Source organism: Camelus ferus, chromosome 15 (genome assembly GCF_009834535.1).
Source record: "Camelus ferus isolate YT-003-E chromosome 15, BCGSAC_Cfer_1.0, whole genome shotgun sequence".
Lineage (NCBI taxonomy): Eukaryota > Metazoa > Chordata > Mammalia > Artiodactyla > Camelidae > Camelus > Camelus ferus.
Window position 1 is genome coordinate 12243822 of NC_045710.1, and position 24115 is coordinate 12267936.

Here is a 24115-nt window from a genome sequence, read left to right on the forward strand (position 1 = left end):
CACTTAGAGAGTGGGTTGGGAGATGGGGAGAGAAGTATATAGAGTTAGCTGCTCCTCATTTAGGCTTTCATTCGTGGAGCAAGCTGTTCATTTCCTCTTCCCAGCTCAAAATACCTTTATTTGTAAGTTGAGGGTTTAGAAGGAATATTTTACACGGACATTTCCCTGACTTCCAGATTTCTTTGACATCTCAGAATAAACTAGGCTTTCTTTTTTATACATTTGTGTAGTATTTGCACCTCTATTTTATAACCTTCATCTTCCATAAACTTGTCAAAAGTTCATCTCTGCTAGATTTTATAATAGCCATGGTCATGGAATATATCTTGTTTACCATTGGATCCCAGTACTTGACACAGTGCTTGATATATAATAGGTGCTTAATAATTATTCATTGACCAAATGAAATTTATTTCTGATTCTGTCAAATGAATATGCTTTTATTTCTCTATCCTCAGTCAATTTTTAAAATAATCAGGCAGTGATAAGGCATTTTTCAGCATTATGTGATTTTGACCAGTTAATTAACACTTCCTCTTAGAATATTATAAAAATGTTGGTCTTGTTTTCCCCTGATGGGCTGGGCAGAGCTAAGGGTGTCCCCGTCTGTGGTGTGCACTGGAGCAGGCGGTCTTGGGGTGCTCGTTCAGGGTGGCCAGAGGAATCATATAAAGAGAGCAGTGTTGTGGAGAAAGAGCAAGGTTGAAGCTAGGAAGGTGGTGGTAAGTGACAGAGTCAGCAGGTGGGCAAAGGAGCAGATGAGTAGCAAGTTTAGCAGACAGATGTTAGAGGATAGTATGGACTCACCTGCAAGAAAGGGATCTGAGAGATTTAGAGCTAAAATAGTGAATAAAATGGAAGTGTAGACTGTCCTGTTTTACATGGTACCTGGTGTGCCTGTAGGCAGAGGGGGGCATGCCAGATTGGCTACACAAGGTTGGGGAGTTTTTAATGCCCTAGATAGAGTCTTTCTGTGGATTTATAGGATACTACTGTTCTCTGATATTTACTGTTCTCAACTTAACAATGGTCCATAAGCAGATAATTCACTTTCAGTTCTGTTTTATTTAGAAACTAAAACATTTCTCATGGATTCAGTGTTACATGAAGGTTGATTAGATTTTCAGGGCAATTCAAGAGCACTATTTAATGTATATTTTACTAAGCATATTATAGAAATGTCTATATGGTTTGTTTTTTGTGAAATCAAACATGTTATCTTTTCAGATTGCTTTATAAGAAATAGTTCTAATATATGTATTATGCTTACCAATTTCTTCGTCATAGATAACTAAAATACTTCTGTAAGTTACTTACCACTGTTTTGCTTGAAATTAAATTTTTTTTTGATTTCTTCATCTTGTGGGAGTAAATGTACTAATTTCCATTTAAAGCCTCTATTCGATATTAAAATTAGAACAACTTGTTTAAATCCTGTAATTTTTATCTTAAATAAATATTGCTAAATTTTCCCTGAACACTTTGGCTTAAGTATAGTTTTGGAAAGTCACCAAAATCTTTTCCTTCCTCATTTATTTCTTCAGATCCAAATTCATTTTCATTTTCTTCCTTAGTAGTGAAGTTACTTCATAAAGCATCTCTTTGCCCAGTTTATGAAATTAAATCATTTTTGTAGCAGTTCATTATAAATAGCACACATTCTATGCTTTTATATTCAGGAGCATAATATATGTGTATTGTGTAAATCTGGCCCCATATTAAATTACCACTGGACTTTTTTCAGTTTTAGGGCTATGAAGAACCTTTTGAGGTTATCCTATACTAACGCTTTCAACCTACTTACGGGGGAAAAAAGGGCCAGAAGATGTGAATAATATGTCCAACTTCCCATGACAATTTAAAGCTGAGACATAACCAGAACTCTGATGTCTTAACTCCCTGTTCAGTGACTCTCTTGATATACCATGCCACCTTGCCTGTAGCATTTGTTTTCATTTTAGATTCTGGGCCGGAATGCTTTCCAAAAAGTAATCTTATGTATAGTTTTATGCAAATTTCACAGTTAAAAAAGTTGTCCACCAAATACTGCAAAGGGCTTAGCAGAATCTTTTGATTGAAAGCGGCATAAGATCATATATTCCCTCTCAAACTTTAATCAGGTTACTTTGTAGTGATGTGAAGAAGGGTTAAATATTGAGCCCAAGGGCACTGAGACCATTAGCAGCACAGAACTTGGTTCTACAGCCTCCCGCTCTGCACAAGTTGAAAAGACTCGTGACCACATTGTTTCATTGTTTACACTCCCAGGAAAAAAAAGACAATGAGACTTAGCCATGCTAACTTGTAAAACATGATAATTATGACATTTAGGGAGCAAGAAAATGTAGAGTTGTAGATGTAGGTACTTAAGCACGTCAAAGATTACACAGATTTCAATCACTCACGGGACAAGAGTTTACTGAGTTTCTGTAGTCAGATAGGTGATTCCCCACCCTCCAGACACTTATAATTTGAGATATAAAAGGAAAGGTGACAGAAAGAAGGTTGGAGGGGAGAATCTGGAAATAGCCAGGCCCTTTCTGAAATGAGAGGAAAGATCGGTACCACTAGACTGACTTCTCTTCCTCCTTATGCCCCGACACATCCGAGTTTATTGTTTCCATGCAAGTCTCCCTCTGCCGCCCAGTGTCCTTGTTGTCCTCTGATGACTCTCATCCTCGCCAACCTTGCTGGAGCCCTAAAGCTATTTCTTATCATTGTTCCCTGGAAGAACGTGAGGTATTGTGTGGCGAACCTTCATGTTTTTCAAGGAAAGTACTGTAAAAATTGCACGTAAACAAGAATTACTGTTTTTGACAAGCTCTTCCAAGACAAATCATCCATGCTACTAGTTTCTGGCACAGCCCTATCGCTGACCATCCATCTTATCCCTGTCTGAGGCCGAAGCACTCTTCTTACCTCACGCTCTTCCTTCTCTCTTCATTTTCTGACATTTCTAGTTCTTGCCAAATGTTTTTTGGATTAGAGGTTACATAGGTTACTACTACCTGGTCTATGATGATGTCGTCAGTCAGGCTGGGATTTACGTTGAATACTGAAGCTCTACAATGGGGGCTTGGTACTAGTATATCTGCTGGTCTTCCCATAAAGATTTTGCTCTTAAGGTAACTGATACTCAGTCCTAGAATGAATGGTTAAAGCACTTATGTCAATTATTGAACCATGAACACATTTTTTTTAATTGAAGTATAGCCGGATTATAATGTATTAATTTTTGGTGTACAGCATAGTGATTCATTTATATATATGTATGTATATAATCTCCTTTTAATATTCTTTTTCATTATAGGCCATTACAAGGTATTGAATATAGTTCCCTGTGCTATACAGTAGGACCTTGTTGTTTATCTATTTTGTATATACTAATTAGTGTCCACCAATTCCAAACTCCCCACCCCCTTTCCCCCCTGGTAACTGTTAGTTTGTTTTCTATGTCTGTGATTCTGTCTCTATTTTGTAAATAAGTACATTTGTGTCCCTTTTTTTTTTTAAGATTCCTCATATAAGTGATTTCACATGGTATTTTTCTGTCTCTTTCTGGCTTACTTCACTTAGTATGATGATCTCCAGGCCCATGCATGTTGCTGCAAATGGCATTTTTTTTTCTTTTTTAGAACCATGAACACAATTTGTCTTCAGTGAAATGCAGTTTCTTTACAGTGGCAGTGGGGGATGGGAAGAAGGGCTGGGAGCCTTGGCGATCAGAACTAAGTGATGACTGTTGTCTAAGTTCTTCCCTTTAGTTCATTGAGAAACAAGAATAATAGTCCACTTTCATGCATGTGATGGGTTCTCTGCTAACAGTATAACATGCATTATCCCATTTAATTGTCATAGTACTACTATAGTAAGTATTATATTCCTAATTCAGACATGTGGAGACTGAGGCTTATTGAGTTTAAAGTACCATACTTGTCACATATCTTTTAAATGCCAGTCAGGATTCAGCCCATGCCAGTCAGTTTTCAAGGCTTGGGCTTCTAATCACTGTGTTAAACTTGCATTTTCCTTCATTATTTGGACCTGACCTTATTTTAGTGAGTTTTGTGCTGTTCTCCTCTCTTCATCCAAACTATGGGAAATTTAGTGTACATTTCAAACCTATATTCAATTAAAAAAAGATCCTAAATTACTTCACAGGTATCAGCAGCCCAATATTACCTTAATTTTAGGTAGAACATTAGGCTATGTGACTTCCAAACCCCCTTCAACTCCTGAGTCTGTGATTCCAGTCACTTCTGTACCCCTTACTAACTACATAACCTCAGACAAGAAACATTACCTCTCAGGGCCTCGGTTTCCTTTTCTGTAAAATAAGAATAAAGGGACATATCTCAGAATTGGTGTAGCATTAGTGAAAGCACTGAGCACATGGTCTAGTGTTTCCCATCTTTATAGTTAGACTGTTCATATGGTTAATTTTCTCAGCCATTACTTAATTTTTAAGATAAAGCTCATTTCTTAAGGCCCCATTAGTTAGAAAAGTCATGGTCATTACAGTTGAGATAAAGTATACCTTTTCGCAAAGACGAGGCATTACCAACCATCGGACAGCTGTAGAATCTCAAAACAGTAAGTGACCCTAAAGATGATATAATCCAATTGAATTGTTTTGTGGATCTCAACACTGAAACCCAAAGAGTTTAGATGGGTTTCCCCAAATCACACAGTAAGTTGGTGGTAGTTTCAAAACCAGAACTTATTTCCCTTGATTCCAGGCCCAGTGTTTTTGCTGCAGAATTCTGAAGAGCTCAAGATGAAGGATGGGGTTAAAGGGAGAACACCTTTAACTACATTTTTAAAAGAGGCATTTATAACACTTTATTTCTGGTTCTATGTTAATAATTGTTTATGTGCTGAATATTATTTACAGTAAAGAACTAGGGGAAAGTTTTGACTGTAGAATTCAGCAGACCTGGATTTAAGTCACAGATCTGCCATTTATTGGGTATGTGACCTTAAAGCTTAAAACTGTGTGTTAGTTACCTTATCAATAAAATGGGGATAATGATTATAATTTTCCAGTGGTTGGGAAGATTAAATGAGATAGCGCTTGTGAGGTGCTTACTGGAGTGCCCAGTATATAATCATCATGTCATCATAAATGGTAACTCTTAATGGTAACAATTTTAACATTACGTCAGTGGGGACAACTGCAGCCACCACTAAAGCTGCAACATCCATAGGTGAATTCACCCCAGTGGAACAAAAAATGCCTGATTTCTAGTGAAAGTCAATCAATGCCAGGACCAGATAGACACACTGTGTCTTGAGTTAGCCAGGATGTCTCTTGACTACAGCCTACTCACGCCACTGACTGACTTAGGGAACTGTCCTGAAGCACCCAGATGTGTCTAGTGGCCAGCCAGTACACAAACTTCTAGTGTACTGGCTTCTACTGAATATAAACAGGGAAGAAGTATTTATTGTCACCAAAAAACCATGTGTGTTTCCCTTGCCTTAGGGTAAGTAAATATGAGTAAATACATTGTGCAGTTAGTTATGAAAATGGAGACTTCAAGGAAGAGTCTAAAATCAGTAATAGGAGTGCTCTAAATTTTCAAATAAACCTAAAACTGGAGACAATTCTTGTTTGTTAATTTTTCTATTTAAATGACTCTAATGATATCAAGAATAGGAGAACACATATATATGCAAGAGTGTCCATGGATTTTAAGAAAGGCTATGGCTCAATGAGCTGATTTTGTAGAATAATAAATACCATTAATAGAAATGGTGTCTTATTTTTTCTGTCTTTTGCTTGAATAATAAAATGCAGTAGTACCTTTTTCTTATTAAGAATTTCTTGAATCATAGAACTGTGGGAGAAATATTAAATAATCCATTTTTATTGAATTCAAGGCAGTTGATACCTGGTATCCTAGAAACGTAGGCTATGCTATTTCGAATTGGAAGGATTTTGAAAAATAATAAATTCCACAGCTCATCTTATACCAAAGAAAATCCAGTATCTTCTTGGCTAGATCTTATACAAATAACAGCCGCCTGATAATCTGTTTGCAAATGTTCTCTTTCTATTTACTTATATTAACTGTGTTGGTTAAGAAATTAGGATTATTATTATAAAATAGTAGTTTGATTATTTTAGCCCAGTGATAGTGGAATCTAGAAAAAGGGAGGATGCACTGACGAGAAAGTTGGGTCAGTGCAAGTTCTGTAAATTAATTCAGTGTGGAGCCTTGGAATCAGTTCCCAGAGTCTTAAGTCGATTAGACACTGTAACAATATACTGTTTGAATGTAATAATGGGTATTTAGAAACTAACTTGGATTTGGCCATTTATTCCTGTTATGTTTGACAGTATTTTAAAGGAATTCTTAATTATGTGCTAATAATACAGTTTTTCATGCCTAAATCATCAAAGCTACAAGTTCAGGAAAAATCTAAAGAGAGAGAGAGAGAATAGAAGAGAGATAGAGATAGAGATGATGAGAGAGAGAGAAGAAGAAGGAAGAGGAGGGAAAGAATGAGGGGGGGAAGGAATGAGGGGGAGAAAGAGGAGGACACAGGGAAGAAGGTGGTGAAAGGGAAAGAGAGAGAGAGAAGGGGATAGAAAGAGAAATAATGCATTAAATGATACTTGGCCAATGTCCAGAACAGCTATTTGTCACTTTAGCTTTTATCCTATAATCCAAAACTGAGAGGAAATATCATTTGACAGCTGCATCTCAGAAACAGGAAAGGGCTCTAAATCAGTCACTCCTAAAGACATGCCTATCCTGAGAGATGTCTTAGACTCTCAGAAAGGGCATATGTCTGTTCATCTTTTGGTACACATTTCTCATGTCTGTCTTTCTGTCCAGAACAGTACTGTCCCTACTTGCCTGTTGTGTCTTAACTGTTTTCATTGCTGTGTGAGTATTTCACGATTTGGAATATTTCCACTTACAATCATGTCATCTGTAAGAAATTTGAACAGGCTAAGAGTACACGTTATCTTCAGTTGTGATGAGTTGATTCATTACCGGATACTAGTTAGCCAAAGATAGAAGTAATTTTTATGCTATTAATCATGTTTCCCACAAACGCCATGGTAGTTCTCAAAAAAGGAAAATTATATAAATATTTCATCCGTTAACATCATCTTAATTTTTGAAGAATGTCTCATGCTTCTTCAAGGAAGGTATGGCACAACTTAAAAACAATGTAGATCTGTTAGCGGGTATTTTTTTTAAAAAAGTAAGTAGATGCTGCATGTGCAACTCAAAGGGAAATCATTTGACATTAGTAAGGAGATGGATATAAGATCTGAGTGGTTTGGGATCAGAAAATGATCTACCTAGTTATGTGCCTTGTCTTATTTAAATAGTAAGCTAGGAATTAGGGAGACGAGTCTGTGTAGGTTGGAATCGAACCTAGAACGCAGCCAGGTTTTGGGCCTTATACTGATTGCCCTTACATCAGTCTTGCACAATTAATGTTGCACAATTTAGTTTTCTTCTGTGAAGTAGGAAAATGAATTACATGTATTCACCAACCACTTATGGGCTGTCTACATGAGTCACAAACTATGTTAGGCATTGAGGATATAAATATAAATAAAATAAATTCACACCTTTTAGGAGCACAGATGATAAATGAAGATAAACAGGGTTCTAAACGTGGTAAAGACAAAGGACAGCCCTGGGGCCCAGTCCAGACTCCTTCTTCTACTAGCTGAGTGATGCTGGACAAAGTACTCAGCCTTTCATAGCCTGTTTCCTCAGCTAAAATTGGGGTGACAATGGCAAAACTTGAAAACTTCTCTCAGAAAGTTGTCACTAAGTCCAAACAAGAACAGAAAAACAACATCTTATAAATGGTAAAGTGTCAAACACGTGAGAGTTATTTTAGGAAAGGAATATAGCACAGTGGAATGGCTGTAGGTTTGGAATTGTTAAACTTAGTTCAAATTTCAGCTCTTGAACTTTAAAAAATTATATGAAATTAAGTTGTCATGAAGATTCAAGTCATTAGTCATTCATTCATTCATCCAACAAAGTTCCTAAGTACCTACCATATGCCAGGTACTATTCTAGAATTATGATTGAAAAACTTTCTTAAAAGGGCTGGACAGTATTTTAGGCTTTGTGGGCTAGATGATGTTGGTTGCAGTTACTGAACTCAGCTGTGGTAGAGTGAAAACAGCTGCAAAGAATTCATAAACAAGTAGGTTTGCTTGTGTTCTGATATAACTTTACAGAACCAGGTGTTGGGCTGGATTTGGCTTATGGACTGTAATTTGCCTATTCCTACCAGTTATGGATACTCAACATGGCCCTTGATCTCATGGTGGTTTTCTTCTAATGGGCAAGGTAGGCAAAACACAAGAAAACAAATTAAAAAAAAAAAAAAAGCAAGATAACTGCAGATAGCCTTTCTCTAATCACCCGTGGAAATGACTGCTGTATCTCTCCGTGCACGACAGTGAGGCAGTCAGAGCAGCCTTCCCTGACCACGCTTAGTTGGACTGTCCCCAGTCACCCTCACTGTGCTATTTTTGTGCCTCATAGTCCTTATTATCATCTTACATATATTGTATGATTATTTACTGTGTATTTCCGCCACTAGAGCATGGGCTTAATGAAAAAGGGAATTTTTTGGCTCACTGACATATCCCCATGCTGGAATAGTGCCTGGGGTCTAATAACTATTTGTTGAGTGAATGAATAAATGATGAAAGGAGAGGAACACAGATGCAGAACATTTCCACTGGACTTACTGAGGCTTTACTGAGAACTGTAACAGTGACCACTGGGTGGCCACAGCTGCCTTCACCATCCACATAGGCCACACTCCTTGCTGAGCATACCTTGCCAGAGAACTTTGTATGCTGTCATTCTTTTGAGGGGAGGGCTTCAGGCTGTTTGTCTTGGATCTAATTGTCTAAGGGAAACGAACCTTTAAAAGACCCGGTAGACAGTTTTTACCAGGCTGCTTTGCTATTCACATTCATTCACGCATTGATTTATCACACATTTACTGAGCACCTGTTATGTGTCAAGTGCTTAAGAGGCAAAGATAAATGCCTTAGGGTCCCTGCTTCCAGGGAGCTGGCCCAGGTCTGGAAGGAGGCAGGGGAAGAGAAAGTCACAATCCATCCCCATTCGAGCTCTGACACAGGGACAGGAGGTTATCGAGATGCAGTAGGAGCATCTAATATAGCTTGTAGGGAGCAGTGTGAGAGAACAGGCTTCTCAAACAAGAGGGCAGAGAAACAAAACTTTGAAGAAAATCAGGGCTTATCCAGGTGGACGTAGTGGGAGTCTTTCCAGGAAGAGGAAGCAGTGTGCAACAACTTGGGAAGCTGAGAGAACCTGACACAACTGAAACTCAGGTGGATTATTTTGAGTGGAGAGTGAGGTACTATATGGAAAGGGGAATAAATAAGGCTGGAGAAAGAGTGCTTAATGATTCAAAAAAAATGTAAGCTTATTTTAAAAAACAAATTTCAGAAATGCCTATCTCTAGACCTCTGGGTGGATTTTCAAGGAAACTATAACTTTAGGTGACAGGAGCTTATCATTATTTTTTTGTGATTCAGGAATCAAAATATACAAAACTTTCAACTGCAGTCATTTATTCATTTTACATTCATCCTACTAATTTTGGTTTGAACACCTGCTATGTCCTAGGCACTATGTAAGTTTCTAGCAATACAGAGTTAAATTCAGTCCTTGGTGTTAGGAGCACATACTTCAATATTATCCATGCCAGTCAATTCATATCTAGGAAACTAGGAATGCAGTTAAGATATAGATACATGACAGGCTGGCTTCATGGTCATGTGAGCTGTGTGGTCCCACAAAATGCTGAGCCCAGTAGGGCCCACACTTAGTTTAATGCTCTGCTGTAGCAGTCTTGAAATTCTTACTAATTTTTGAACGTCCTTCATTTTCCTTTTGCAATGGGCCCTGCAAAGTATGTAACTTATCCTTATAGCTGGAGCGGAATTGGGAAGTTGACCTGGAGCAAGGTTATGAAACAACATCCCATGGACCCAGTCCAGTCTACATTCTATTTTTGTATGATCTATGAGCTATGAATATTTTTTACATTTTTAAATAGTTTTAAAAAATCCAAAGAAGTACAGTATTTCATAACATGAAAATTACATGAAATACAAATTTCAGTATCTATACAAATATTTTATTGGTACACAGCCATGCTTTTTTGTTTTCATGATGTCGGTGGCTGCTTTCCTGTTATTATGGGATAACTAACTGCAGTAGAAACCATATGGCCTATAAAACCTAAAAAATTTACCACCCGAACAGTTCTAGAAAACGTGTGCTGACTCTTGATCTAGAGGATATTCTACTGTTTTAATTGTTAGATCCCTTACTTTCATTCACTTTCTATTTGCTGTCAGAGTTGTAACTTTATTTTCAATTGCTTTCTGACTCTAAACAGAATAAGATTTGAACTCACTCTTGTATCCCCAAATCTAAGGTGGTATCTGATGCACACGAGTCACTCCAAAATACTTAACAGAAGTCTGGTGTTATGGGAATTGTTATGTGTATCTTCTCTTCCCCGTGATGTGTCATGCTCTCAATGTGGTGATTGTACCAGAGAGAACCCTATTCCCAAAGACATCCTGTAGAGTGTTTTGCACTTAGAACATGCTCATGATTAGCAATTGTTTGTGACAATGAATGGGGGCCCGGTAGTGACAAATTAGCACAGGGTTGCTCCTGGCTGCTGAACTCCTTGAGAAGGAGAATGTTTGTGAGTGGATGAATTCTTAAAGTATGTTTGGGAGCTTCAAGACCAAAGACTAAAGATAAAAAAGCAATACTTAATCTTAAGGCTCAAGCAAACAAACAAAGCAAAGAAAAACAAAATGCAAAGCACATGACACGTCTTCTTGTGATAACTAGATAACTGGTGCATCAAGGATGTTGATACATGGGAAGGAGCAGTGTCTTGTTCATGTGCCTGTAGCTTCCACATTTATATATTTCAGTCCTGACTTCTTATATACCCAACTGTTATTTGACATCTCCACTGGATGCTGAATAGACAGTTCAAACTGAACAAATCTAAAAATGAACTCTTTGATTTTTCCCTCCGAATCTACTTCTTCGCCAATCTTTCCTGTGTCAATAATACTATCCTAGCAGCTACTCAGGTGAAAACCAGGAGTCATTCTTGATTTTTAACTTTTTCTCACCATTCTCTTTCCCCATATAACTCGTAACCAAGTCCCTTCACTCTACTTCTGAATTATTTTTCCAGGATCTCCTCTTCTCTCCATCTTGCATACTGCTTCCTGGACCCTGGACCTCCCTTAAATCTCTTCTGAACCACTGTTATGGCCTCTTGTGGGCTTCCTGCTTTCACTTATATCCCCACATATGCTCCTCATGACAAAAATATTATGAAATATTTTGAACATACAAAAATTGTTGAGAATAATGTACTGAAGACCTATGTAGTCATCACACAGTTTTAGAAATAAACAATGCAAAACAGTGAAATCTCCCGAATGCTCTAGCCATTACCTCTTTCTCCTCCATCCTCAAAGATAACCACTATTTTCAATTCAGGTAGTGCCAGGCTCATGAATGTGTGTATGTTTTTGCAATATATATTGCTAAACAACATATAGACTTTTTCTTGCACACTGTTAATTATATAAATTGTATTGCACTATTTGAATCAAGTAGTTTTTGTTTTTCCTCTCTCAGACTTTTATTTGAGAGTTACCTATTTGGCTGTGGTTTTTAAGTGTCATTGCTATATGGTATTCCACTATATGGCCATATTACAATTTTATTTATTCCTTTCCCCACTGATGAACTTTGAAATGGCTTTCAGATTTTTACTGTATACAAAAAAATGTTGTAATTAACCTTTTTGGACATCTCTTTGTGCACACGTACAAGAATTTCTCTAGGGCAGTGATTTTCAAACATTTTAAAAATGTCTTAAGGAGAGTTATGATAAATATATTTAGAGATCTAGAGGAAAAAGTGAACAACACACATGATCATATGGAGGACTGAAGCAGAGAAATGTAAATTGTAAAAAAGAATCAAATGGAAATACTAGACATAATGTGTCAGAAGTGAAAAATGTATTCACTGCATTTAACAATAGAGTAAGTCTAGTAGAATAAAAAAGAATAGTAAACTTGAAGGTAGGTCAATAGAAATTATCCAAACTAAAACATAAAGATGAAAATGATTGAAGGAAGAAATGGATTGTGGCATATAGAATAGGTTGGCGAATATCAAGTGATCTAAAATAGCTGTAATTGGAGTACCAGAAGAGGAAAGTGGGATGGGAAAGGGAAATGGTTGGCGATGTAACAGCCAAGGATTATCTAAATTTGATGAAAGATACCAACCCACATATCCAAGATCCTTCAATACCAGACAGAATAAAAACAAAGCCATACCTAGGCATATCATAGTCAAACTGTTGAAAACCTAAGATAAAGACAAAAATTTTCAAAGTAGTTATGGTGGGGAGGGACGCACTAAATATATGAGAACAAAAATAGAAATGACAGCTGGCTTCTCATCAGAAACAATGTAGGCTGAACACAATGGAACATCCTTAAAGCTGAAAGGAAAAAAAGGGGGAGGAGGCTATATTTAGAATCTTATATCTAGCAAAAATATCCTTCAAAAATGAAGGCAACTTAGGGACATTTTGAGATAGACAAATACTAATTGGTTTCCTGCAGACCTGCAGTATAAGAAGATGCTAAAGGAAATTCTTCAGACTGAAACAAAATGATTGCTGAAGAGCACCTGGATCTGTAGGAGGAAATATAGATGTAAATATAAAAAGACTTAAAAAATCATCTCTGAGTGTGTGTGTACACACACACACACACACACACACACACACACAGAGAAGAACCAACTGTGTTCACTTTAAATATAAAGACATAGATGCTTTCTTAGTCTATTTGGGCTACTATAACAAAATACCACGAAGTGGCTTATTAACAACAGAACTTTATTTCTTACAGTTCTGGAGGTTGGGAAGTCCAAGATCAAGGCAGTGATGGATTCATTGTGTTGCAAGAGCTAACTTTCTGGTTCCTAAATGGTATTTCTTTTCACTGTGTCTTCACATAGCAGAAGGATCAAGGGATCTCTCTGAGACCTCTTTCATAAGGGTGCTAATTCTATTCATGATGGCTTCATCTTTATGACCTAATTACCTCTGAAAAGCCCCACCTCCCAATATCATCACATTGGGTGTTAGAATTTAACATGTGAATTCTGGGAAGACACAAGCATTCAATCTAGAGCAGATAAGTTGAAAGGAATAGGAACATGCAAACAATAAAGATAGCTGGTGAAACTGTACTAATCATAAGAAAATGGGCCCCAAGAGTGGAGTGTTAGAGACAAAGAGAAATTTTATTCTCTCTGTATGATTAAAGGATTAATGCATCAGGAAGGTGATACAGTTGTAAAGGAGTATGGCTTAATAATAGAGCTTTAAAATACATGAAAGTTGACCCAACTTATTAGAATTGGAGATTTTGAAGATCCTCTCTCAGATATTGTCACCACAAAATGAAATAAAAATCAGAATGTGGAGGATTTGAACAATTTTAGTGACCAACTTGACCATAGTTGGCACTTATAGAATCCTGTGATCAACTTATAAAACATACTATTCTAAAGTTCACATGGAACATTCACCATCTGCAGGGTCATAAAACAAATTCCAGTACATTTCAAGGAATCGGATTCATACAGAATATGTTTCTGGGCCCAAAAGTAATAAATTATAGTCAATAACATAAGATGTCTAGAAAATCCCCAAAACAACAAAAAGAGAAAGAGAAAGAAAAGAGAAGGAGGGAGGAAGAGAGGGAGGGAAGAAAGAGAGAAGAAACGGAATGGAAAGTTGAAGGACTTACCCTACCTGATTGCACCATGAAGCTATAGTCATCAAGAAAGTGTGTGATATCACCATAAGTGCAGTAAATACATCAATAAAACAGAGTAAACAAAACAGAAATACACACATACAAAAATAATTGATTGATTTTGACAAGTTAATCCAAGGAGGGAGAGCTAAGTATTTCAACAAGTGGTCCTGGGAAAACTGAATATCCATATGGAAAAAAATGTAGCTCAACCCTTTTCTCACACTGTAGAATAACAAAAACTTGAGACAAATCATAATTATACAGGAAAATTTAGAGATGTACAGCTTCCCAATTAAAGCATAAGAGGATACCTATGCAACCTTAGGGTAGCCGACAATTTTTAGGACATAAAAAGCTTGAAACATAAAGAAAATGACAATAAGTTGCATTTCATCAAAATGAAATTTTTCTGTGCATAAAAAAGATATAACAAAACAAACAGACAAGGACAAACTGGAAGAACATATTTGCAGCACATATATTTGACACAGAACTTGTATCCAAAATATAGAAAGAATTCTTACAAATAATTAAAAGATAGCCCAATAAAAAAAGGGGAACAAACATTTGAAAAAAGAAGATGCACTCAAAGCCTGAAAACATCAAATGTTGATATGAATGTGAAGTACTCAGAACTCTCATACATTGTTGGTGGGATTATGAATTGACCCTACCACTGAAACAGGCAATTTCTTATAAACCTAAACACATATTTATCCTATGAATCAATGTTCCATTTTTTTGGTATTTAATCAAGAGAAATGAAAATGTATCACCACACAAGGCATGTACAAAAAGCTTTATAGCAGTCTTAATCATGGGATCCTCAAACTGGAAGCATCCTAAATGTCCATCAACATGTGAATGGATAAACAAATGTGGGCCCTTCACACAGTGGAATACTACTGAGCCCATAAAAAGGAGCACTACTGTTACACACACAACAGCCATGTATGAACCTAAACCAACATAATGTATGAAGCAAATTCGGCACAGATGGAAACATGACTATGATTCTATTTACCAGAGGCAACAACTTAAGATTTGTATCACCATAGATTTGCTAGTTTTAAGACCTGATGTAATGAATCGTGTTTGACTTTAATTTACCCATTCCTTTAACAAAATGTATAGAGTATCTATGATGTTCCCAGCCCTATGCTAGACTTTGAGAATGCTGATTAAAAATATAATAAAGTATTGTCATTACTCCTAAGTGGTTTACAGCCTAGGCAGATAAACTGATATTTAAACAAATAATTGTAGCAATATGCTCTTGATTAATGTGGGTTGATGTATAATACTGCGTGAGTGCTGAGGAAAATGCCTGTGGAATCAGGGAGAGTTTTTACCCTGTGTAGTACTGAGGGTGTTCTTTTGCATTTGGAGATCAGCAAGTTATTCCATAGTGATTGATGTCATTGGTTCTTGCACAATCTGCTTGAGTACAAATCTTGGTATGTGTGCTTGAGCAAATTATTTACTCTGTGTTTCAGTTTTCTCATTTGCAAAATGTGGGTAATAAATATACCTACCTACCTCATAGGATTGTTGTGAGGATGAAATGTGAGGCAACCTATTTAAACAATGTCTTGCACACAATAAATGCTAGCTTTATAATTATTTTTATTACAGTTATTATTATGGTCCTCAGGAAACCAGCCATCTCTAGAACTCGGGTATGGGCCTTTTCAAAGATACTAGAATACAAACTTGCTGCTCCAGTTCTGCATTCCTGTCTATGCTTGTGGCTTAAAGATTTGTGATCAGGGCACATGAAGTGAAAAGAGATATGGACCTCTCTTTGGATTGTCTGGGAGACCATCCAGTTTAAAGATATGAAAAGTTAGAAAGTAAAAACCCAAGATTGCCTAGAATTTGTTGCTGAAAGTACCAGAGAGACTTCCTGATTCCTAGGAGCTGGAGAGAAGAAAGAAATATTTATTCTTCTCAACCTAATAGCGGGAGAACTGTCATGCTACAATTCAGATTTCTCAACTAGATGAGAAAAACAGATTCAAAAGCTTTCCGATGCCTTGAATGTTTAGTGAAAGATGTGAATCTGATGGAGTCCCCTGGTCCCAGTTTGTAGCCTCATTATGCTTTCTCCTGGAATTTTCTGAATTCCTCTTGCACTCACAGAGGTTGGTGAATATAGTCCTGGTGCATCACAGCCAACTTCACCATATGTTCCCTTCTGGGAATTTTCACCAACTCCTGAACAAATGGTACAACTCTTCAGTTGTAATTCCACAACCACTCATGTCATCTCCCCTCACCCCACCACTCTCATGTTTTAAAAGTTGCATTTCTTTACTCTTCAATCAATTCCCAAATTTAGAATTACTGTATATATTTTTGCTTTATGTCTCCCACATTTGCAAATGTATTTCATTCCAGGGATGGAACAATCTGACATAACTAACCTATCTTGCCTGGAGAGAGAAGACTCTTGGTAGTAATCTCCCTCTGGGCTATCCTAGTATTTCTAGTTTCTTCTTGATTTAGAGTCTGTCACTGTACATGTGGACCCACTGTTCTCAGAGAGAAATCTGATATTCTCAAGCAGCCCCAAACACCTTCACTGGCTGCCTCCCTCCCCATTTCTCTTTCCCTGTTCTCACCCCACAGCCTCCAAGGACTAACTCCACACATTTCCCCCACACTTCTTGGCCTATCACTTGCTCTACTCCTCCATCCTGGCCTCCCCTTGTCCCCCTCCTGGTGACCTCAGACTGTAAAATGCTACAGTATCTCTGGCTTGGGTCCCTTATCTGGCCCCAGATTCTTTTCTTCTCCCTCTAAGACACTGAGGAAGAAGGAATGTTCATTTATAATGTTTTACTTCTCTGTCTTTTTCCTCCAGCCTCCTTTAGATGACATTTTTGCTCGGGCTGCCATAAAATTGAGCTGTCCTTTTCTCACTTGCCCTAGGAGATGTGGCATTTCCCCAGAAGTAGTTGGGATCTGATCCTGAGGTGGTTGTATATGATGAGAAATAGTTTAAACAAAGTTGGCGATGGGCTGTATATCAAAACAGAGAAGTGGGAGGCGCTGGCTGCTTTGAAGACAGTATCCTCCTTCCAAAATGGAATTTCTGGCACAATCTTTACGTTTTTGAGTTTCCTTTTCTCTTTTATTCCCAGGACTGTAGGAAGGAGTGATTTCAAATTACTTGGGCTTCTTACCACCACTTCAGTGTCCTGCCATGCTTTGCAACATGCTGTAAGTGAAACCTAAATATCACCCAAGGGGCTTCGGAATCAGGAAGGTGTGATTCCTCTGAACCAGATGTGAAATCATGGTAGTAGTTGTGTCTTCCACTGGATGTGCTCATATATAATTCCAGAGCACTTTCACACATACTTTGATTTGAATTTGAAAACGGGTTTATCTACCTTCTGTCCAGGTGCTAGTCTCTGACTGAGTAGCTAAAGTATGGTCAAGGGAAGAGCCACCTCCTCCTATTAAAGTAAAAACTAGAAACCAACAGACATAGAAGAAGACCTGAGTATATAATACTTTCTGGAATACAGTGATACTAGCACCTGCTGGAAAAATGTTATATAGAGTTAAAGGTTAAATGATAAAGATAGCTTTGCATATAGTTGACACTCAATAATGGTAGAATTATTGTTGTAAGAAGACTTCTGCATGTTTCCTCATTGAGTTCTCACAACCACACCTTGAGGATCACAGTTGTGTCATGACAGGAAGTTGGGTTCAGAGTCTTAGATGGTGGATGCCCGAGTTGTGTATCCAGGAGATGCTGAAGTTGGGTGTCAGATCTAGGTCACCTAATTTGTCTTTTTCATTAGTTTCAGAGAGTTCATTTTTGCTTTATTTAGCTTACAGGTATTTACTGAGCATCAACTGTGTGCCAAGTACTGGACTGATTACTGGGGATACAGACCTATGTAGACCTAGAACCTTCCCTCTGTGCTTTCCTCAGAATGTTTCAGGGCCATTTCTGATGTGGAAATATGTATGCTTGCAATATTTTGAAATCTGAATTTTTGTGAGATGTATAACTTATGTTTCTTCTTTTTTTATAAGCCAAGTGTAGTTTATAGGACACTAAAAATATTTTATGAACAGTTTATGAAACCAAATATAAATGTGATCATTCATTTTACAATAGAGTTCACATACAGGTTGCAAGGAATTAGGAAACTGTTGACAGTCTGACGGTTAGGAAGTGGATATATGCAAAATATATAGATGATACATATATGTATAAATGTATATAAATATACACATGTATGTGAATATATTTCAAAGCTAACATGGCTAGTAATGAATTTTGTCTGAGTATTTTGCTTTGTTTGTGGATAAATAAATTTTGTTTATTCTTGTAAGTGATACTCCCCAAACAGGATTCTATTCCAGCAACCTTTGGTTGATTGCAGTGATGGGACCCTAGAACCAGACTTGGAGAACTGGTGTGTCTACTGTCATCACTTGTCACAAAGACCTTGGAGTAGAACATACCCCTAGGGGAGGCTAATAGGGAGAGAGATTTTTTTTTAATGGAGTCACCCAGATGTTTGAACAGCTGTATTAGCAGAGATGTTTGGACAATTTTATGCAATAATATTTTGTGATAAAGCTTTGGTATGTGAAATGACCATTGTTTCTCCAGGTTTTTTTACTCAGAAACAGAACACAAATTCAAGGGGGCTCACAATTTAATTGAGAAAATAAAATATATCCTCTTTAAATGTTATGGTAAAACATTAAATGGCTTTTTGCTTATCCCAGACATTCATTTGAAGCAAGGCATTCTGCTGGAGAAGAAACCCATAAGGGCTTCTTTAAATAGGATACACTTTGATTGTGATCCAAGGAAGAACTGATAGTGAGAGATTAAAACATTTCCAGGGTAATTTACAGCTTCCTGCGTTTTTTAAGGTTACTTCATTTTATGCCTAATGGTCAGGGATAATTTATGTATGCCATGGCAGAAAGAAGCATGGCCAGAGGTTTTCTCTGCAGCTCAGAGTCTTGGTTGATTTAAGAGAGGAGATGGTATCTCATGCTGTACCAAATGGAGCCAAGACCTGTAGACATTATACAGCAGCCAAGTCTGTCCTACACATGTTGACAAGTTTTACAGGCAATATATTCTGAGCTCTTGATTAAGATGATAATAATAATAGCAATGATAGTAATAATTACAATAACAATAATAATAAGGATGGAACGGGAAGAAGTGGAGGAGAAGGACGAAGTAGAATTGCTCCTGCACCGGAAATGCTAAGATTAGCATCAGCAATTAACAGTACTCAGACTTCTGTAATTCTAGTGTGTACGTTAACTAGGTTAAACTCAGCAAGTTTTTTTTTGAAAATGTACCACATGCTGTACACTGAGAGATTAGGAAGATGAATGAAATTCACCCCTACATGGTTTGGTTGGGAAATTCTCCTGTGGGAATTGTTACCATCAAAAACAAAACAAAGTTACATCAAATGTGTCATAGGAGCATGAAGAAAAATACTGTAGGAACAAAACATAGATATTAGATTTAAAGATTGGGAAAGCCATACGGAAGAAGCTATATGTGTGTGTGTGTGTGTGTGTACTTTATATATAAAGTACACACACACACACACACACACACTTTATAGGAAGTGTGGATTTTGATAGATGGATATGGAAAAGGGACAAATTTTTCCAGCAAAGTATGCCCTGAGCAAAGGTGTGGAGGTGGAAGTACATATAGACTCTGTCTGCGGAACGACTTTTCTCATTGTTGTTCGACAAAGACATTTTGGTTGTAGTTTTTAAAACATGAAGAATGAGTGGGTGAAGTTTCATATTTCATCTTGCTTTTTGGATTAAAATGTGGATATTATTCAAATTGGATATGAAATGGCAAGCATCTCACACCATTTCTTTCCTGCAAATGTGATTCTAATGTAAGTCTTCAATCCTGCCAAGGAGAAAAATGTCAAATATTTTTGTAAACAAACAGCTGATAGGAATGCTAGGTTTATTTAAGTTTTGAAAATCTGTGTAGAGGAAGTAGGACCCTGTAGTTATGAAATCAAACAGCTATATTAGGAATTCTTTCCCCAAATCAGGTATTTACAGTAAACGTTTCTGTGGAATGTTGGCTGCTTTCTGTACAGTTGTGAGGTGATTTTGTTTCATCTTGAAAAGAGTAGAGCATTAAAACAGAGAGTACTGTGAATATTTTGTTTTAAATCCTACATGCCTTTTATTTTAGGGAAGAAAAAGTAAAAACTTTGGAATCCAGTAGTATAATATAGCATAATGTGGTATAAAAAAGAATGCCCATATGTTTCATGCCCCACAAATGGAACTTCAGAAAACCACAGTAGCTCTTAAATGGTGCATTGAGAGAATAAAAACATGATTCAATCTCGAAAGCATTCCTGCTGGGTGGCTAGGCCTTACTTTGCTCAAGAGTAAACCAGATCTTATACAACCTTTTATAGAGTGAGGCCTAGATTATTCCATTATGCTTACAAAAATATGGAGAAGGAGCTAAGTGTTTCAGCAAATTTTTAAGCTAATTGAGTCAGAAAGGCAGAAGCCAAAGAAGGGAGAAGTTCGAATTCTGGGCCTTTGCTTTGGGCAGCAATAATTAGAGGCTAATACGTAGAACATGAATTACAAATGCCTGTTTGCTCGTCTGTCTTCTTGACTAAACTGAGCTCCTTGAAGAAGTGGACTTTGGCTTATATATGTATTTCTGTCTGTGGTGACCAGTCCATGCATGGGATGGGACATAGTGGGCCACTAATAATTATAAGATTGGATGGAGGGAAAAAAAAATATATCTCTTTAGAGCAGAAGAAAATAGCAATAACAATAAATAAGTGAGAAGAATGAACCAAAATGTTCAAGATGAAATAAAAGGGAATCTTGGCCTTGGGAAATGAAGGATTCTTCAGTGTTTGTTAGCTTTCATAATATTCCATTTAAAATACATCCAAATTATTAAGCTTCTGGTTTTGTCTGGGGGTAAAGTTTTGTGAAATAGGGGTTTTTACATTTCAACGAACAAAGAGGTCGATCCTCGAAATTAAACACGGATTATCACGAAGTTTGTCCTTCGGGTACCAGTGTACTAGATGATGCTGTCTCCTGGGACCTTTAGATGCTGGAATTTGGCCCATTACACAAATACAACTTTTTACTAAGTTGACATTTTCATACTAGCTTCCTGGTTGTCCATCCTGGGGACAAACAGTCTGATGTAGTGTAGGGAGAGAATGGTAGAGCCCTGGAAACTGTTACATTTGGCATTCTGGAGTAGTGGGTGGGTTCGTATATCAGAGTTTATTTTCTTGTGTGTGTGTGTGTGTGTGTGTGTGTGTGTGTGTGTGTGTGTTTGCCTGTTTGACTTACTAAGTCCATTAATACCCAAAGTGAAAGAAAATTAAGGAAAAGGAGTTGTATTCTTCTCTTCCCAATATCAGTTTATAACATCAAAGCAAAGACTCCGAGACTGATGAAATATTTAGCAATCAATTTTCTGTCTCTGCTTTTAAGCGTGCTGCTGGTTTATAATAGTGCCTTGAGAAAGTTTGTGTGGTTTAAACACAGATTTTTACACTTTAAATTGAGACCATAATCTCAGTTTTGGAGTGGGGAATTCCTAAGATAGCTTTGTTTTTTTAAAAAATGAGGTCGCTGAAATGGTAGACAATTAATCCCATGTGCTTTAATTGTCATCTAAAAACATAAAGAATAAAGTGTGGCATTTCCTTTTTATCTTTTTCCTTTGGCTTTGTTTTAGAAAAAATAATTTCCTTATCAATTCTGCAGACATAGTGCTAGCTTATATCTTAAGAGGGAATGCTATCAGTTTTAGTACATTTACTGAAGTTAAACTATCTATATTGAGTAAGAGAAGGAAACTTTCTTGGCATCAAACCCAAACAGAATCTTAGTAAAATTTACAATAAATCTACTTGATTATTGCGTTATGTAAATGCTCCTAATCCTACAGATTGCTATTAATGTGATATCCTTTTTATATTTTGATATCGTAAGCACAGAATGTGGCACAAAACTGAAAAATGGGATTCATTCATTTGAACGTGTTTAGTTCTTTGTTTTTGTTTTTCCTAGCTATGCTAGAGATTGTAGCTAGGAGAATTCTCTAGTTTTTATATTCTTTAGGTGTAATGTAAATGTATTTCTTTTTTGTGGCGAGTATATGGAAACACATCATATTAGATATTTTTGTGAGATTAATTAGGAAATTTTGGGTATTTATTTGATTTTATAAATATTTATTTTTTAAAGTGAAAGTAGATTTATTCAGGGAGATACACACACCACAGACAGAATGTGGTCCATCTCAGAAGGAGGATTGCCCTAGAGAATGGGATCCTCTCTCTCAGAAAAATGAGAGCAGCTCCAGAAGATAAATATACATGCCATAGACAGAATGTGGGCCCTCTCAGGAGGGCAAAGAAGAAAGGCAGCCCCAGGGGATGGGGTTGTTAGTTTTTATGGGCTGGGTAATTTCTTTATTCTTTTTTTCCCCCCATTTAAAAAATAGAAGTGCAGTTGATTTACAATGTTGTATTAGTTTCTGGTGCACAGCATAGTGATTCAACTATACCTATGTATTTATATACATATTCTTTTTCATTATAGGTTATTACAAGCTAATGGGTATAGTTTCCTCTGCTATACAGTAGGACTTTGTTGTTTATCTATTCTGTACGCAGTAGTCTGTATCTGCCAATCCCAAACTCCTATTTATCCCACCCTTCCCCCTCCCCTCCACCCCCTGTAACCATAAGTTTGTCTTCTATGTCTGCAAGTCTTTTTCTGTTTTGTACCTAAGTTTGTTTGTGTCTTTTTTTTTTTTTTAGGTTTTACATGTAAGTGATATCATATGATATTTGTCTCTGACTGACTGACTTCACTTAGTATGATAATCTCTGAAATTATTACTTAAATGTGGAGGAAGTTACTGTCCAGATTTTAAAACTGTAAATGATCTTGATTTAGAACAACAACGATCAAAAAATATAACTCTGGATCACTCAATATACTTTAACAATTTCATTCAATTTCATTCTTCATTCAAGAATTATAGACCGTTACAAGGAGTGGACTGCGCCCTAGGGTACTGACTCTGCCTTCAACAGAGGCATAACATGTTCCCTTCTTAAATCATCCCTTCATCCTCGGGCTTTGAATGTCACTCTTATGGGCTCCCATAGTATCCTTGTATACCTCCATCCCCGGTTCGAGTCTCCTGTTTTGAACTTGTTTATTTATATGTTCATCTTCTCAACCAGACTGAGATTTTTCAAGTGCAAGAGCAATGCTTCTTTTAATCTTATGCCTCAAGCCAAAATACATAGGTTCTGGTACAAAAGATTTTTAACTGATTCCCTACTTTGGGCCATTAAATTGCTTCCCATTTCTCCCATTTTGTCATATATAACACTGCAATGAATATTTTTTCATATAAAGCTTTGTTTGATTTATCAGATTCACTTAGTATAGTCATCATCATCTTCTTTCATATTTATATAAATAAAACAAAATATATTTGTATATTAGGTACACTGCTAAATCCTTTGCATGGGTTATCTTAATTAATCGTCATAATAACCCTCTGAGCTGATTACTATCCCCATTTTACAAATGAGCAAACTGATGTTTAGAGAGATGAGCAGCTTGTCCAGGGCTACACAGCTATATTTTTACTTATTTCCTAGAAGAGGAATTAATTCAGAGTTGACGACGATTTTAAAAATTATTGAAATACTGAATGTGCTATAGGAAAGAAAAATTATTTTGCTATAGTTGTCAAAGCTTTACATCACTAGTCTCCTTAGCACGTGGCATGTGTGCCTTACTGTTTCTCCCGAGGAGAGTTCTAGGCGTGTGCCGAGCAAGAAGAACACTACGGCAACTCAGCAACGTGGACCATCTTGGTCTTCAAGTTGTCTTAACACATCTCCTTGACAGGAAGCATATCACAGAAGAAGATGGCCAATCCTGTTAGGTCACACCAAGAACACTTGATGGGCCAAGAACGCCTCACTCTTGTGGTGTTAAAGCTGTAATGTAGGTTTGGTCCATGCATTGACTCTCCCTAGTTTGTTTGTGAGTCCTCTAACAAGCAGTGGGGACTGTTGTCTCGTATCAGCCATGGGTATATCTTAGAAGCACAGGTAGCAACAG

General features: G+C 37.0%; 1 long non-coding RNA gene across 4 annotated transcripts in view; it reads left to right on the forward strand.

The window, feature by feature from the left end:
• Positions 1 to 24115, forward strand: part of LOC106730484 — a 432222-nt gene that overhangs the window by 45104 nt on the left and 363003 nt on the right. The gene's annotated exons all lie outside the window — the stretch shown is intronic.